Here is a 15,689-nt window from a genome sequence, read left to right as displayed (position 1 = left end):
AGACTGTCTTTGTTCCATTGGACATTCTTTCCTGCTTTGTCGAAGATGAGTTGACCATAGAGTTGAGGGTCCATTTCTGGGCTCTCTATTCTGTTCCATTGATCTATGTGTCTGTTTTTGTGCCAATACCATGCTGTCTTAATGATGACAGCTTTGTAATAGAGCTGGAAGTCCGGAATTGTGATGCCGCCGGCTTTGCTTTTCTTTTTCAACATTCCTCTGGCTATGCGGGGTCTTTTCTGGTTCCATACAAATTTTAGGATTATTTGTTCCATTTCTTTGAAAAAAGTGGATGGTATTTTGATGGGGATTGCATTGAATGTGTAGATTGCTCTAGGTAGCATTGACATCTTCACAATATTTGTTCTTCCAATCCATGAGCATGGAACGTTTTTCCATTTCTTTGTGTCTTCCTCAATTTCTTTCATGAGTATTTTATAGTTTTCTGAGTACAGATCCTTTGTCTCTTTGGTTAGATTTATTCCTAGGTATCTTATGGTTTTGGGTGCAATTGTAAATGGGATCGACTCCTTAATTTCTCTTTCTTCTGTCTTGTTGTTGGTGTATAGGAATGCCACTGACTTCTGTGCATTGATTTTATATCCTGCCACTTTACTGAATTCCTGTATGAGTTCTAGCAGTTTTGGGGTGGAGTCTTTTGGGTTTTCCACATAAAGTATCATATCATCTGCAAAGAGTGAGAGTTTGACTTCTTCCTTGCCAATTTGGATGCCTTTGATTTCTTTTTGTTGTCTGATTGCTGTGGCTAGGACTTCCAATACTATGTTGAATAGCAGTGGTGATAGTGGACATCCCTGCCGCGTTCCTGACCTTAGGGGGAAAGCTCTCAGTTTTTCCCCATTGAGAATGATATTCGCTGTAGGTTTTTCATAGATGGCTTTTATGATATTGAGGTATGTACCCTCTATCCCTATACTCTGAAGAGTTTTGATCAAGAAAGGATGCTGTACTTTGTCAAATGCTTTTTCTGCATCTATTGAGAGGATCATATGATTCTTGTTCTTTCTTTTGTTAATGTATTGTATCACATTGATTGATTTGCGGATGTTGAACCAACCTTGCAGCCCAGGGATAAATCCCACTTGGTCATGGTGAATAATCCTTTTAATGTACTGTTGGATCCTATTGGCTAGTATTTTGGTGAGAATTTTTGCATCCATGTTCATCAAGGATATTGGTCTGTAATTCTCCTTTTTGATGGGGTCTTTGTCTGGTTTTGGGATCAAGGTAATGCTGGCCTCATAAAATGAGTTTGGAAGTTTTCCTTCCATTTCTATTTTTTGGAACAGTTTCAGAAGAATAGGTATTAATTTTTCTTAAATGTTTGGTAGAACTCCCCTGGGAAGCCATCTGGCCCTGGGCTTTTGTTTTTTGGGAGATTTTTGATGACTGCTTCAATTTCCTTAGTGGTTATAGGTCTGTTCAGGTTTTCTATTTCATCCTGGTTCAGTTTTGGTAGTTGGTACATCTCTAGGAATGCATCCATTTCTTCCAGGTTATTTAATTTGCTGGCATAGAGTTGCTCATAATATGTTCTTATAATTGTTTGTATTTCTTTGGTGTTGGTTGTGATCTCTCCTCTTTCATTCATGATTTTGTTGATTTGGGTCATTTCTCTTCTCTTTTTGATAAGTCTGGCCAGGGGTTTATCAATCTTGTTAATTCTTTCAAAGAACCAGCTCCTAGTTTCGTTGATCTGTTCTACTGTTCTTTTAGTTTCTATTTCATTGATTTCTGCTCTGATCTTTATTATTTCTCTTCTCCTGCTGGGTTTAGGCTTTATTTGCTGTTCTTTCTCCAACTCCTTTAGGTGTAGGGTTAGGTTGTGTACTTGAGACCTTTCTTGCTTCTTGAGAAAGGCTTGTATTGCTATATACTTTCCTCTCAGGACTGCCTTTGCTGCATCCCAAAGATTTTGAATAGTTGTGTTTTCATTTTCATTGGTTTCCATGTATTTTTTAAATTCTTCTTTAATTTCCTGGTTGACCCATTCGTTCTTCAGTAGGATGCTCTTTAGCCTCCATGTATTTGAGTTCTTTCTGACTTTTGTCTTGTGATTGAGCTCTAGTTTCAAAGCATTGTGGTCTGAAAATAGGCAGGGAATGATTCCAATCTTTTGGTACCGGTTGAGACCTGATTTATGACCTAGGATGTGATCTATTCTGGAGAATGTTCCATGGGCACTAGAGAAGAATGTGTATTCTGTTGCTTTGGGGTGGAATGTTCTGAATATGTCTGTAAAGTCCATTTGGTCCAGTGTGTCATTTAAAGTCTTTATTTCCTTGTTGATCTTTTGCTTAGACGATCTGTCCATTTCAGTGAGGGGGGTGTTAAAGTCCCCCACTATTATTGTATTGTTATCGATGTGTTTCTTTGCTTTTGTTATTAATTGCCTTATATAATTGGCTGCTCCCATGTTAGGGGCATAGATATTTACAATTGTTAGATCTTCTTGTTGGATAGATCCTTTAAGTAGGATATAGTGTCCTTCCTCATCTCTTATTACAGTCTTTGGTTTAAAATCTAATTTGTCTGATATAAGGATTGCCACCCCAGCTTTCTTTTGGTGTCCATTAGCATGGTAAATGGTTTTCCACCCCCTCACTTTCAATCTGGGGCTGTCTTTGGGTCGAAAATGAGTCTCTTGCAGACAGCATATCGATGGGTCTTGTTTTTTAATCCAGTCTGATAGCCTGTGTCTTTTGATTGGGGCATTGAGCCCATTTACATTCAGGGTAACTATTGAAAGATAGGAATTTAGTGCCATTGTATTGCCTGTAAGGTGACTGTTACCGTATATTGTCTGTGTTCCTTTCTGGTCTATGTTGCTTTTAGGCTCTCTCTTTGCTTAGAGGACCCCTTTCAAGATTTCTTGTAGGGCTGGTTTTGTGTTTGCAAATTCCTTTAGTTTTTGTTTGTCCTGGAAGCTTTTTATCTCTCCTTCAATTTTCAATGACAGCCTAGCTGGATATAGTATTCTTGGCTGCATATTTTTCTCATTTAGTGCTCTGGATATATCCTGCCAGTCCTTTCTGGCCTGCCAGGTCTCTGTGGATAGGTCTGTTGCCAATCTAATGTTTCTACCCTTGTAGGTTACATATCTCTTCTCCCGAGCTGCTTTCAGGATTTTCTCTTTGTCTATGAGACTCGTAAGTTTTACTATTAGATGTCGGGGTGTTGACCTATTTTTATTGATTTTGAGAGGGGTTCTCTGTGCTTCCTGGATTTTCATGCCTGTTCCCTTCCCCAAATTAGGGAAGTTCTCTGCTATAATTTGCTCCATTATACCTTCTGCCCCTCTCTCTCTTTCTTCTTCTTCTGGGATCCCAATTATTCTAATGTTGTTTCGTCTTATGGTATCGCTTAGCTCTCGAATTCTGCCCTCGTGATCCAGTAGTTGTTTATCTCTCTTTTTCTCAGCTTCTTTATTTTCCATCATTTCATCTTCTATATTACTGATTCTCTCTTCTGCCTCATTTATTCTAGCAGTTAGCGCCCCCATTTTTGATTGCACCTCATTAATAGCCTTTTTGATTTCTACTTGGTTGGATTTTAGTTCTTTTACTTCTCCAGAAAGGGTTTCTCTAATAACTTCCATATTTTTTTTCAAGCCCAGCTAGTATCTTTAAAGTGCTGATTCTGAACTCTAGATCTGACATCGTACTAATGTCCGTATTGAGTAGGTCCCTGGCAGTCGGTACTACCTCTTGTTCTTTTTGTTGAGGTGATTTTTTCCGTCTTGTCATTTTGTGCAGAGGAGAATAGATTAATGAGAGAACAAAATGCTAGCAGAGTAACAACGTCCCCAGAAAATATACTCTAAACAAATCAGAAAAAACCTGAAGCAGTGGGAAAAGAAAGGGAAAGAGAGAAAAAAGAAAAAGAAAAAAAAGAAAAAGATAAAGATAAAAACAAAAACAAACAAAACAAAACAACAACAACAAAAAAACAGAATGTGATCAAATATGATCAGGCTGGTATATAGATCAGTGCCACACACTAGATTTGGGGTGTATTTTGGTCTTTTAGAAGAAAGTGCCTCCCAAAATTTTAAAGAAAGAAAAACTTATATATGTACAAAAATAAGGGTTGATATGATGAAGGGATGGAATATGACTGTAAAGATGGAAATTATAAAAAATTTTATAAAAGGAATTGATAAGAAGTTGTTTGAAAAAAGAAAGAAGAGGATTTAAAAAAAAGAAGAAAAAAAGGGAGAGGATGTGATCAGGCAGGGGAATAGAAAACACCATATACTAGAGATTTGGGGTATATTTTGATCTGTTAGAAGAAACTATCTCAAAATTTTAAAGAGAGAACAACTTATATATATAAGCCAAAAATACGGGTAGCTACTATGAAGGGATAGAATATGACTCTAAAAATGAAAAATAAAAATGTTTTTTTTTTAAAAAAAAGGGATTGATAAGATGTTGGTTGAAAAAGGGAAAAAGAAAAATTCAAAAAGAAAAAAAAAGAAAAAAAGACAGTTAAAAAAAATTAACTTTTAAAGACTAAAGAATCATGGTAAAAAAGCCATGAATTCTATGTGCATTATTCCCCTAGCACTGGAGTTCTGCCGTTCTCATTGATGGGTAAACTTGGTCTTGGCTGGCTGTTCTCACTGATCTTCTGGGGAGGGGCCTGTTGCTGTGGTTTCCAAATGTCTTTGCCGGAGGCAGAATTGCCCCGCCCTTGCCCCCTCCCAGCTAAGTAATCTGCTCAGGTTTGCTCTCCGGGGCTTTTGTTCCCTGCGAGCTTTCCGTACAGCTTTGGAGGTGGAGAGTGAAAATGGCGGCCTCCCAATCTCCGCCCCGGAGGAGCCGAGAACTCGGGGCCCCGCTTCCAAGTGAGCCCCCAGAGAAAAGCCATCAGTCACTCCCGTCTCCCCGGTCTCCAGCCGCACTCCGTGCTCACCCGGCCTGTGACCGCGCGTTTCTATCTCTGGCACCTGACCCCGGGTGGAGTCTCCAAACCCAGCAGATCCCTGCGGCGCCCTCCTGTGCCGCTCCTCCCGGGGGAGGAAGGTGAGTCTCCCCGGGTCTGCCGCTTGTTGGGTCCCTGCTGGAGGAGCAGTGGCCCAACTGTGCCACGGATCACGGTCTATGGCAACCCCGAGCTGAGAGCCCGCGCCTGGGCTCCGCCTCTGCAGCCGGCTTCCCTGCTCCGATACCTGGGAGCTCTGCCACACTCAGGCACCCCCGGTCTTTCTGTGACCCCGAGGGTCCTGAGACCACACTGTCCCGGAGGGTTCCACCCCCCGCTTAGCCACCAGAGTGACGTCCCTCGGTGGAGCAGACTTTTAAAAGTTCCGATTTTGTGCTCCGCGGCTCTATCATTTGCCAGAAGCGGCCGCCGGAGGCCCCTCCCCCGCCGTCTATCCTCCCGAATATCGCCTCGGATTCACTTCTCCCCACGTCCTACCTTCCAGAAAGTGGTCGCTTCTCTGTTCAGAGAGTTGTTGCTCTTCTTTTCTTCGATCTCCTGTTGAGTTTGTAGGTGTTCAGAATGGTTTGATCTCTATCCAGCTGAATTCCTGAGAGGAGACGAAATCCAGGTCTCCTACTCCTCCGCCATCTTGCTCCGCCCCCCGCCCCTTAGAGATTTCTGACTCAGGATCTGCCCTGTCCTTGAGATGACAGGAACTCTCCAGAGATCATTTGGAAGTCGGGCCCTCCTCTGTGTGTTCCTACCCTATGCCTGTCCTTCTCTTTACTGTTGAGAGAAGGCTCCAAACTCCAGGCAGGTGAATTATAATTGAGATCACTTCATACCAATGGAAGCCTTTCAAAAACCCTGCTTTAGAGACAAAGATTTGGAATACACTCAGTCCCTGCCTTTAAGGAGCTCACAGAATAATAAACATGCTCTTGTGCTTTGTTTTTAATCGCAGTGCCGTTTCAGCAGCCAGGCACCTGGGATATTGGCTAAATTTCAGTTTTTCTGGACATTCCTTTGCCATCCCTCACATGTTATTTCATTTGTGTTTGGACCACCATGCAGTGAGCATGCAGGCTGAAGTCTCCCTTCTGCTTCTGCAAGTTCTCTGCACTTGGCTTTGTTCACACCTTCATTCCTTCACATTTATCCTACTGGGCTTAAAATCTTAAAAATGGACGGAAAGGAACAGATCATCAAGGTAATACATGTACATTTCTTTAACAAGTGCTTTTTCCTGAGATTATAATAAAAATCACAATAGCTGACATTAATTGATCACTAACATTGCACTAGGCACTATTATAAATGTTGTATATATGAACTTATTCACTGCTCACTACCACCCTTTGAGAAGGTACTACTGTGATTATCAACCCTATTTTGCAAATAAGAGTAATGAGGCACAGAGAAGTTAAATAGCATATTCGAGTCCTCACAACTAGTACATGGTAGAGCTTGGATTCTAACCTATGTGTCCTGGCCATAAGAACTGTGTTTTTAACCACTCTGTATTTGGCAACCATTCTTTGTCCCAGCCTCTCCCAACTACTCATTTCAGATCCTAGAAATAAACACTCACTCAGGCAGTCTTATTATTCTCTAGGTAGCTTATTTGGTTTTTTTGGGGGGGGGGGGAATTCTATTGCACAAATCACATTTCCTTTTCCTTTCTAATTCATCAGTTACCTCTTTCATTTGTTTTCAGTTTTCCAGATCTTTACTGAAATATTCATCTATTGTTGTTATTCTTTCTTCTGTTCTTTCAATTTTGTTTCTTATCCTTTACAATTAATAGATGGAGGCTTAGAAAAGAGAAAATATATACTCGTATGTTCATTGTACCATCTTGAATGAAAAGTCTATTTTGACTTGACCTAGAGAGGTGAGATTTGCATTAGGGTTCAACAGGTGTACCTTATGATATACCTCCAGCCTCCTTTCCCAAACTTGACTCCTACTTCTAGGCTTCATATTTTTCTGACTCTGGGGATCTACTTCCCATCTCCAACCCCTTCAGTCTTTCTTGAAACCTGCAGCGGAACATGATCTTTCTCCTTCATCTCAGTTCCTGGAATACCTGTGGTACTTCACTGGTGATGTGCATCATGACTTCTCCTTTATTACAATCATTTCTATGCATAATTTCATGTCCATGTTGCACAGAAGCTTCTAAAGAGTAGTTGACAAATCTTTTTGTAGTGGAAAAACCTGGGCTTGAAATCAGGTGCAGTTATACTCAATAATTACAAGAGTCAGAAAGATTTAAATTTACCAATTCTCCATAGCTGCAGGAAAGAAAAAGCATTTGATAGGATTCAATAACTCCTTATGATGAAAAAAACATATCCCCTAGCAACTAGGAAAGAGCTTTCTTTAATATAGTTTGTTTTTTTTTAAGATTTTTATTTATTTATTGAGAGAGAGAGAATGATAGAGAGAGAGCATGAGAGGGAGGAGGGTCAGAAGGAGAAGCAGACTCCCTGCCGAGCAGGGAGCCTGATGTGGGACTCGATCCTGGGACTCCAGGATCAATGACTTGAGCCGAAGGCAGTCGCTCAACCAACTGAGCCACCCAGGTGCCCCCGAGCTTTCTTAAACTATAATGGTTATAGACGAAAAACTTACAGGAAACATTATTCTTAATGGACACACCAGTTCAGACATACTCCCTTTAGAAAAAGAGGAAGAAGAATGCCAACTACCACTCCCCCTGTGTAACATCTTACTGAAGATAGTGGCTAAAACAAGTCTTACCTTCCACGACCTTTAGTTGTGGTCATGCAACTAACTCTGGCCAATGGCATAGGAGTGAAGGTTACCATTTATCCCACTTGCCAGTCTGGCCCAGAAAACCTCATGTGAGTGTCCCCCATCCTTTCCCCCTGAGAGGTGATTGGGAAAATGACTTTGCAGACCAAGAGGAACTATAAGCCTAGAACCCTGAATGACTGTATGGAGCAGAAATCACTTCCAGTCCCTTCTTAGATTCACACTGGACAGTTAGATGAGCAAACTACCAACTTTAATTGTGCTGAGCCCTAAAACTTTGGCCTTACTTGTGATAGCATTTGGCCTGTCTAATACAGAAATAAGGATGCTACCATAGCGAAACCCTGAAGTAAATGGCATTGGTTTAGTATCTGGGTGTCAGGAGACAAAGAATGAAATAATACTTCAGGAAAGTGGACTATTCATGCTATGTTGATGTAAGTTATTTGGTGAGTGCTGTCTACAGTAACTTGGATGGGATACTATGTGCCTTCTGCATCTGTAGTTTAGGAGAAATGGTTAGAAGGAACCTAAGTTTTAGTGTTTGTTAATTGTTACAGCTTTTTAAAAATTTTTTTTATTTTTTAAGATTTTTTATTTATTCATTTAACAGAGAGAGAGATGGCAAGAGAGGGAACACAAACAGGGGGAGTGGGAAAGGGAGAAGTGGGCTTCCTGCTGAGCGGGGAGCCCGATGCGGGGCTCCATCCCAGGACACTGGGATCATGACCTGAGCTGAAGGCAGACGCTTAATGACTGAGCCACCCAGGCGCCCCAATTGTTACAGCTTTTAACAATAGTATAACAAAAAATGAGTTTAGGAAATAATTGGCTGATTTTCAAGAATAAATTAAGAATCTCAGAGTGTTGGGGAAAGCAAATGCTTCTGGGCCTAAAACAGGACAGGTAAGACTGAAAAAGACTTAGAGGAAAAAGACTTATCAATGTTTCTCATTAACCAAAAGAACTCAGCCCTAGGGCTGAGATCACATCAAGAATATTGCTTTTCATTATAGCCCATTATTTAAGCTGCCTCAAAGAAGCTGTCATTAAGTTAGAGGCAAGGATTAATGCAAGTACACAATGAAATGAAAAGATTTAAAATTTTGTCTCGGAAATAACTTTGGATGTAGTTACAGGCAAATGGAGCTGACTGAAAGCAAATTGACCAGAAGTCACTTAATTTTCTAAAGGATTTGTGTTGCCAAAGTAAGTGTGAGCCTGGCTTGAAAAAACTTTTGCCTATTTCTCTATAAAACAACCCTAGCACCATTAGAAAATATGTTACCAAATTTGTATAGCTCATAAGCAGGGCTCAACACTCATTTCAAATATGGCCATGGAATTTAATGACCAGGAAGAACTTACAAAGTGCAAAGCCAAGTGCAAAGTGCATTGCCATAGAGAACATAGAGAACAACAGACACTTCCATAGCCTGCAGAGACTTTGCAATGTTTGCCCATCAGGTTCTCTCTGTGCCATGGACCAATGACTGATGTGTGTACCATCATTTTTGGATGGTAATTTTTATTACAGATATCCTAGGTCCACCATTGTGTATTGGGTATAGCAGTGGGCAGAAAACTTGTCTTCTTAGTTTATTGATTGTCTAATGAGAAAACCGTACATCACCAAGAGGTCCTGGGCTTTAAGTTACATGCTATAACAGAGGGGAGAAGAAGAGAGTGTGATATACATGTGGGAATAAGGGCGTGCACGAGTATGTCGTGACCAGAGGCATGGGTTCTGGCAGAGACTTCCAACTGTCTGGTAAAATCCATTCTACCTTTATTCTGGGCACAGGGCTTGAGTTTTCCCAGACTCCCTTGCAGTTAAGTGTGGTGGTGTGACTGAATACTAGTTAATAGAATGTGAGTCGAGAAATGGCCATTCCCCACCCCCCTCCTTTTGGTTGTTGATTTATGGGAGGGATGGATTAAACCTCCCATGTAGTGCTCCTACTTATTATTTCCCTCTTCTGGAATGGTGATGTCCAGAGAAACTTTGGAAACCATGTTTTGGCAATGGCAAAGATGCCATCAGCTTAGATCCATGAATGACTATGTGAAGGAGAATCTCTATTCTCCACTGACCTGGAGTATTTCTGTACCATTACCTGAACAAAAAAATAAACTTCTTATGTGTTAGCATCATTATATTTTGATTCTTAAACTGCTCTAATTAAAGCCACATGCGGTCTACTGGGTGAGATAATGTAGCAGTAATTTCAGGCAGTGACAATACTCAGACTCAAATGGAGGGTGGCAAACAGCCTGATTAGGTTTGAAATCACGACCACATCAGGTCCTGAGGATACAGAGAAGTATCTCTCACAGGAAGAGGGCTATCTAAGTGGTCAGCAACCAGATGGAAGAGTTAGGATTCAAGTCCATTTTCCAATCCTAGTAGAGGAATTGTGGGAAAAGCCATTCTTATAAATCAAAAAATCAGTATTGGTCACATTAAGAAACCTTTTCCAACTACCAGGAAACACAGTACTAGTTTCATTTCCAAGTGTGTCTACAAAATATTTGAGAAAAAAGAAAAAAACATGAACTCTTGGTCTGTCCTAGTTTTTTTTCAATTTTTTTTTTTTTTTTTTTTTAGAGGGAGGGAGAGTCAGAGAGCGTGCATGTGCACAGGGGAGGGGCTTCGGGAGAGAGAGAGAGAGAGAGAATCTTAAGCAGGATACACACTCAGCATGTGTCTGACACAGGGCTCAATCTCATGACCCTGAGATCATGACTTGAGCCGAAATCAAGAGTCAGATGCTTAACCAACTAAGCCACCCAGGCCCTCCTTGGTCTATCCTAGTTTTGATTTCAAGAAGAGTTACTAGACGTATATGTAATAATGTATCATTGTGGTGGGCTCTATTCTGAGCACAGTGGTGGAGCTATGATGTGAAGATCCTCTGTACTGCCCTCGAGACTCTCGTGGTACACACTGGAAATAAGAGAAGAGTAAATCACATGATACGAGAGGTCATGCTCTATAGCTGTATTAAACAAGAATAAGGGGAGAATGCTGGGAACTTGGACTCGCATATATTGGAAGCTTTGTAAAACTCTGAGGTGAGGAGATCAAAACAAATTATTAAAGATTTTAAAAAATTATGACATGGTTATCATTACATAGAGGATTGTATTTAGCTTTAGAAGTGAAAAAGAACTGTTCTATGTCCATGGAAATGGACAACATAACTCCTATACCTTTTGCTCCAATGGTCCAGGTGAGAGAGATGACAGCTTCTTTTGCTTTCCTTTTGGGTTTTCTTTATAAGCCCCTGTGGGAACCATGGCCGCTGCTGAATGGGGTGGCTATCAGATATCTGGGAATAAACCCTATCCTCTAGCAGACTTAGTGTGAGGGGGAAAGGATGCATGATTTTCTGCCTCCTGTTGCTGGGCCGGCCCTCTGCTATTGCTTCCTCGGGTTTCTAAGAGGAAGAAGTAGCCTGATTCTTTCAAACAAGATTTAAATGATGTTAAATTTTTTGAGCTCACGGAAGATCATATACATACCTACTCCTAACACTGCACCAAACTCATATATGTCTTACTATGAAAAAAATAGCTTTTAAGACGGCAGCGCGTTAAAAAAAAAGGATCAGATTCCTTTTAAAACGTACAGACCAAGTTATTTTATTGATGAATTTTTCTGTTTTGCACGTTCTTTGAAACATTTATCCTTCAACTTTCAAGGATGATTTTTGCCGAGTCATAGCACATTTCGAGCACACCCACAAACGTGTTTCATGAGATATGGACAATGGTGCGATACCAAGATGTTGCTGGTGTTCAGTTTTAACATAGAGCTCTAGCTTCGAGATATTCAACAGGATCCTGCAATGTTGGTACCACTTCATTTTAAATTAGTGCCTCTTAACAACAAGAAAAAAGAAACTATTGGATATTGCTTCATATTGTTTTCTGAACTTATTAATTTATGCACCTGTATATATATATATATTTTTTAGTTAGCAGTAAACATACTGTTTTCTACATTTTCAAGAATAAACTTGTACCTATCTCAAGGGTTTTCTGAAGATCACACTAAGCATTTAAGACAATGTTTGGCACATGGTAAATGCTCAATAAATGTTAACATATCATTAACCATGAAGTTTGTGTTTAAAATAAATTTAAATGCTAAAATATTTCTTGAATGCTTAATTGTACTACAGTGCTATGGTAATAAAAAAGAAAAAAAAAAAACGAAGCTTGTTTCTGCTAAGACCTTAAAATCTAAGACATATACTGCCAATGTTCTCATTTATGTAGATAGCAAAATGAAACAAATCATTGTTATAATTACAACCAGGTCATGTAAGGAGAAAAGACAGTTTAGGAAGGTTTATGAATCCAGAAAGCACCCAGAATTAGAAAAGAGAATCCTCTTTTTGAAGAGAATCTGTCTTTTTTTTTTATGTTCAGTTAGCCAGCATGTAGTACATCGTAAGTTTTTGTTGTAGTTTTCAACGATTCATTATTTGCGAAGAGAATGTGTCAACATGATCAAAACTTCCTGGGTTCAAAAGTCAGTAGAATCAGTGATTCCGAAAAGAATGGCTATGCTTCTGTCAGTTTAATAGTTGTTTAATATCTAAAAAATAGTGATTTCTTACTTTGAGGAAATTTTTTCTGGTAAATTATATACACTATGACACTTGAGAGTTACACAATATTTAATTTGTAGGTTGGTTCCATTATTAGCTGTTAAGCACAAATGGCAAGAATGTTTTTCCTTAACACTCTGACTCTCCATATGCATTCCAACTAATTCTCTAAGAAAGGAAAGAAAGCAAGTCAGATGTACTGCGAGAGGGGAAGGCTTTTTTTTTTTTCCAATTACAAAACCCTATAGTGAGTGAGTGAGTGTGTTGGATGTTTTAAAAATGATGAAAATTAGTAGGTTACCTCCTTTTATCACTGAGATCCAATTTTTCTAAACCTATTGTCTTCAAAACAAACCTACTTTTTCAATTTAATCTCAAGTAACATTTTAAAGCTACTAATGACAACTGAAATCTTAAAAGGCAACTGATTTCGTTTTGTACATCTAATCAGTGAAAGCGCATATTGTCATGTTCCAGCGACAAAAGATAAGAAAAACTGGTTTTTCTATTTTGCACAGCAAAAAATGAGATGGCAGAAAGAAATGAGGGAACAGCCTTCAAAGGCTCAATATTTCCACGGGGCATGTAAAGTGGATTGGCTATAGAACTCTATGCTGCTTTGCTGGTGGCGAGGAAGGAAGAGTTTGTCACAGGTGATGTTAATCAGAGCTGCCATTTACTGAGCACCTCCTGGGTGCTGGGCACGCCCTCCATACCTCATTTCACACCAATGTCAAGGCATTTTTGCAAGGCAGTTAGTCTCACCCTCATATTGCAGATAAGGAAACTGAAGTTATGTGAGTAAACAAGCAAGTGTTCGAACTCTGGATCCAAAATTGATTCTCTTTCCATACCATGCCAGATGAAGCCTTTATAGCACCATGAGTAATGCCATTTTAAATATTAAGAAAAGAGCATGTTTTGTGAAGCCTCACAGGAGCCACAAAAATGAATTAAAGTCCCTGCTCCCAAGGACTCACAGTTAAGTAGGGGATAGAATTCAGATCATAGTAAATGCAGCACAAGATGCACACATGCTGTGAGGATTCAGACTCCATGTTTCCATCTAGAAGCTGAAACTGAGTTATCGGTCAGTTGCCAGAACACGTACTCCAGCTGAACAGAGCTGAGGGCAAAAGACGCTCATTACATAGATACCCACTGACGCAGGGATAAGCCTGTGCGTGATACTGGGTAGAATTTTGTGTTGATTTTTGCTTGGATGACATTTGGCTCTTAGGAGTTTCTTATGAGAAATGTGCTGCATTTGATAAGACAAATATTTAGAATAAACCAGAAGGCTCTTGATCCATTACTGCATATTAATATACTAAGATACCCCTTCCACCATGTCATTCCTTGGCTCCCCATGTTCTTCCTTCACAAGTTCCTCACCTTTCTCCATTCATTTCCCTTCATGTAGACCCTCTGCTCACACTTACACAAACACACACTGAGGCCTGAAGGATCAAATTTTCTAAACAGCTTCACTCCCACCCCTGACTCTGGTCTCAATTTTAAGAAATTCAACATGAACCATTCATGTTGGCCTCCAAGGTAAGATTTCTTTACTATAGTCTTAGGCTGACTTAATTATAAAACTATAAAGACCATAAGGGTAATTTCTTCCTACAAACATTAAGTTCAAATGTGAAAAGTCCACAGGTAGAAGTACAGAGAAATTAACTGGAAAAGTTCCAGGAGGTTAATGTAATTCACACTTTAATTATTCTCTGAATTCTCTTGCTCTTGTTGAGAAGGGACAGCCACTCTAGTCTATTGCCTTTGATTTGTAAATTACTTTAGAGACAAGCTTAGTCTCCTGTTCTCTCTTGGCTCAACATTTTATTTTTATTGAAAAAATACATTTAAAATTGCCTTGGTGCTTGAGTAATTCACTTGATTAAATTAACCCAATAATACTGCTAAACTACTTTAAAAAATATGTAATAACAGAAATGTGCTATTCTTTTTTTATTGTTATAATAAAACATACATTATAATAAAACATACATACATTACATCATTAGTTTTTGACGTAGTGTTCCATGATTCATTGTTTGCGTATAACACCCAGTGCTCCATTCAGCTATTCTTATTTTCAGTTAAATAGTCAATTTAACAGAAGAACACTCTCAGAACAAACAAGTAGGTTAAGATTTAGATTTTGTAATTTATTTAAAAAAATTTAAGTTGCCGGGCCCAAATATGTACACAATATTATTTACTTAATTATCACACAATGAAAAGCCACATGGATTTTTAGTAATTTGGAAACAGACTATTACAGGAGGGTACTTCTCTGTTTTCATATTGCTTTTTAAGTTTTACTATAAATGAGTGATAGCTGTATGGTTACAAAGCCTTCGTCTCATATCTAGAAATTTCTTTTGGATTATTTAGACTAATTTTCAAAGCTTTATTAAGGACAAAGTAGGGCTGGATGGATTAAAGAATTCAATTGAGAATATAGAACAACCTATTAAAATATTCACCTGCTTGTCAAGTTTGCACGTCTTATTGCATTTATAGAGTTATTAAGTTTCATTATACTGCATTAAGAGAGTTATTAAGTTTGCAAGGAAAAGTCATTAATTCTTTTCTTTGTCAGGACACCATGACCTCTTACATAAATAACTCTGCCAGGGGAACGCAATGCATCAGTCAGTGCCCTGAAAGAGTTAACACTCGACCGTCAGAAAAATTCTTTTAAATAGGTCATTCATACATGTATAACATCTCACTTCTTAAAGTGGGAAAACCCTTTTGTGTTGATTTATGCATTAGAGGATGAATGTGTCATTTTATACATCTATATCTATGTTATCTATAATGTATGTGTTTACACATGCATATACGTAAGGCATCTCCAAGCACAAGCTTTATGAGTGTGACTGAACTATCATCATCATCAGTGTCATACCCTATCTTGCAGTGGAAGGAAATGTTAGGATCTCAGATCCCCTTAATATATTTAAAACAATGACAAGTCTCAGAAGTTTGGAATGAGAACTTAGATACCACCCAGACGTTACAAGCCTTTCATTTGACAGCACAATCATTGAACTACAATAGAATAGAATAAGTCATAAAGAACTGCAGGTGAAGCCAACTGGAGTTTGGGGATCAGAATTCTAAATCAATTAATTATAAAAATAATGCTAACACACAAAAGCAAGCATGAAAGGAAATAATTGTTCTTCATTTTGAAATGTTAATGAGTAGAGACATTTTCCATCATTGAGTCACTGGACTCATCATGATGAAATTTTCATCCTGAAGTTGTACTGCTTAGGAAGGTGTACAATATATTGGAGTATATAATTCACACATTCATTT

Source organism: Neomonachus schauinslandi, chromosome 2 (assembly GCF_002201575.2).
Source record: "Neomonachus schauinslandi chromosome 2, ASM220157v2, whole genome shotgun sequence".
Lineage (NCBI taxonomy): Eukaryota > Metazoa > Chordata > Mammalia > Carnivora > Phocidae > Neomonachus > Neomonachus schauinslandi.
This window is presented reverse-complemented; position numbering follows the sequence as displayed.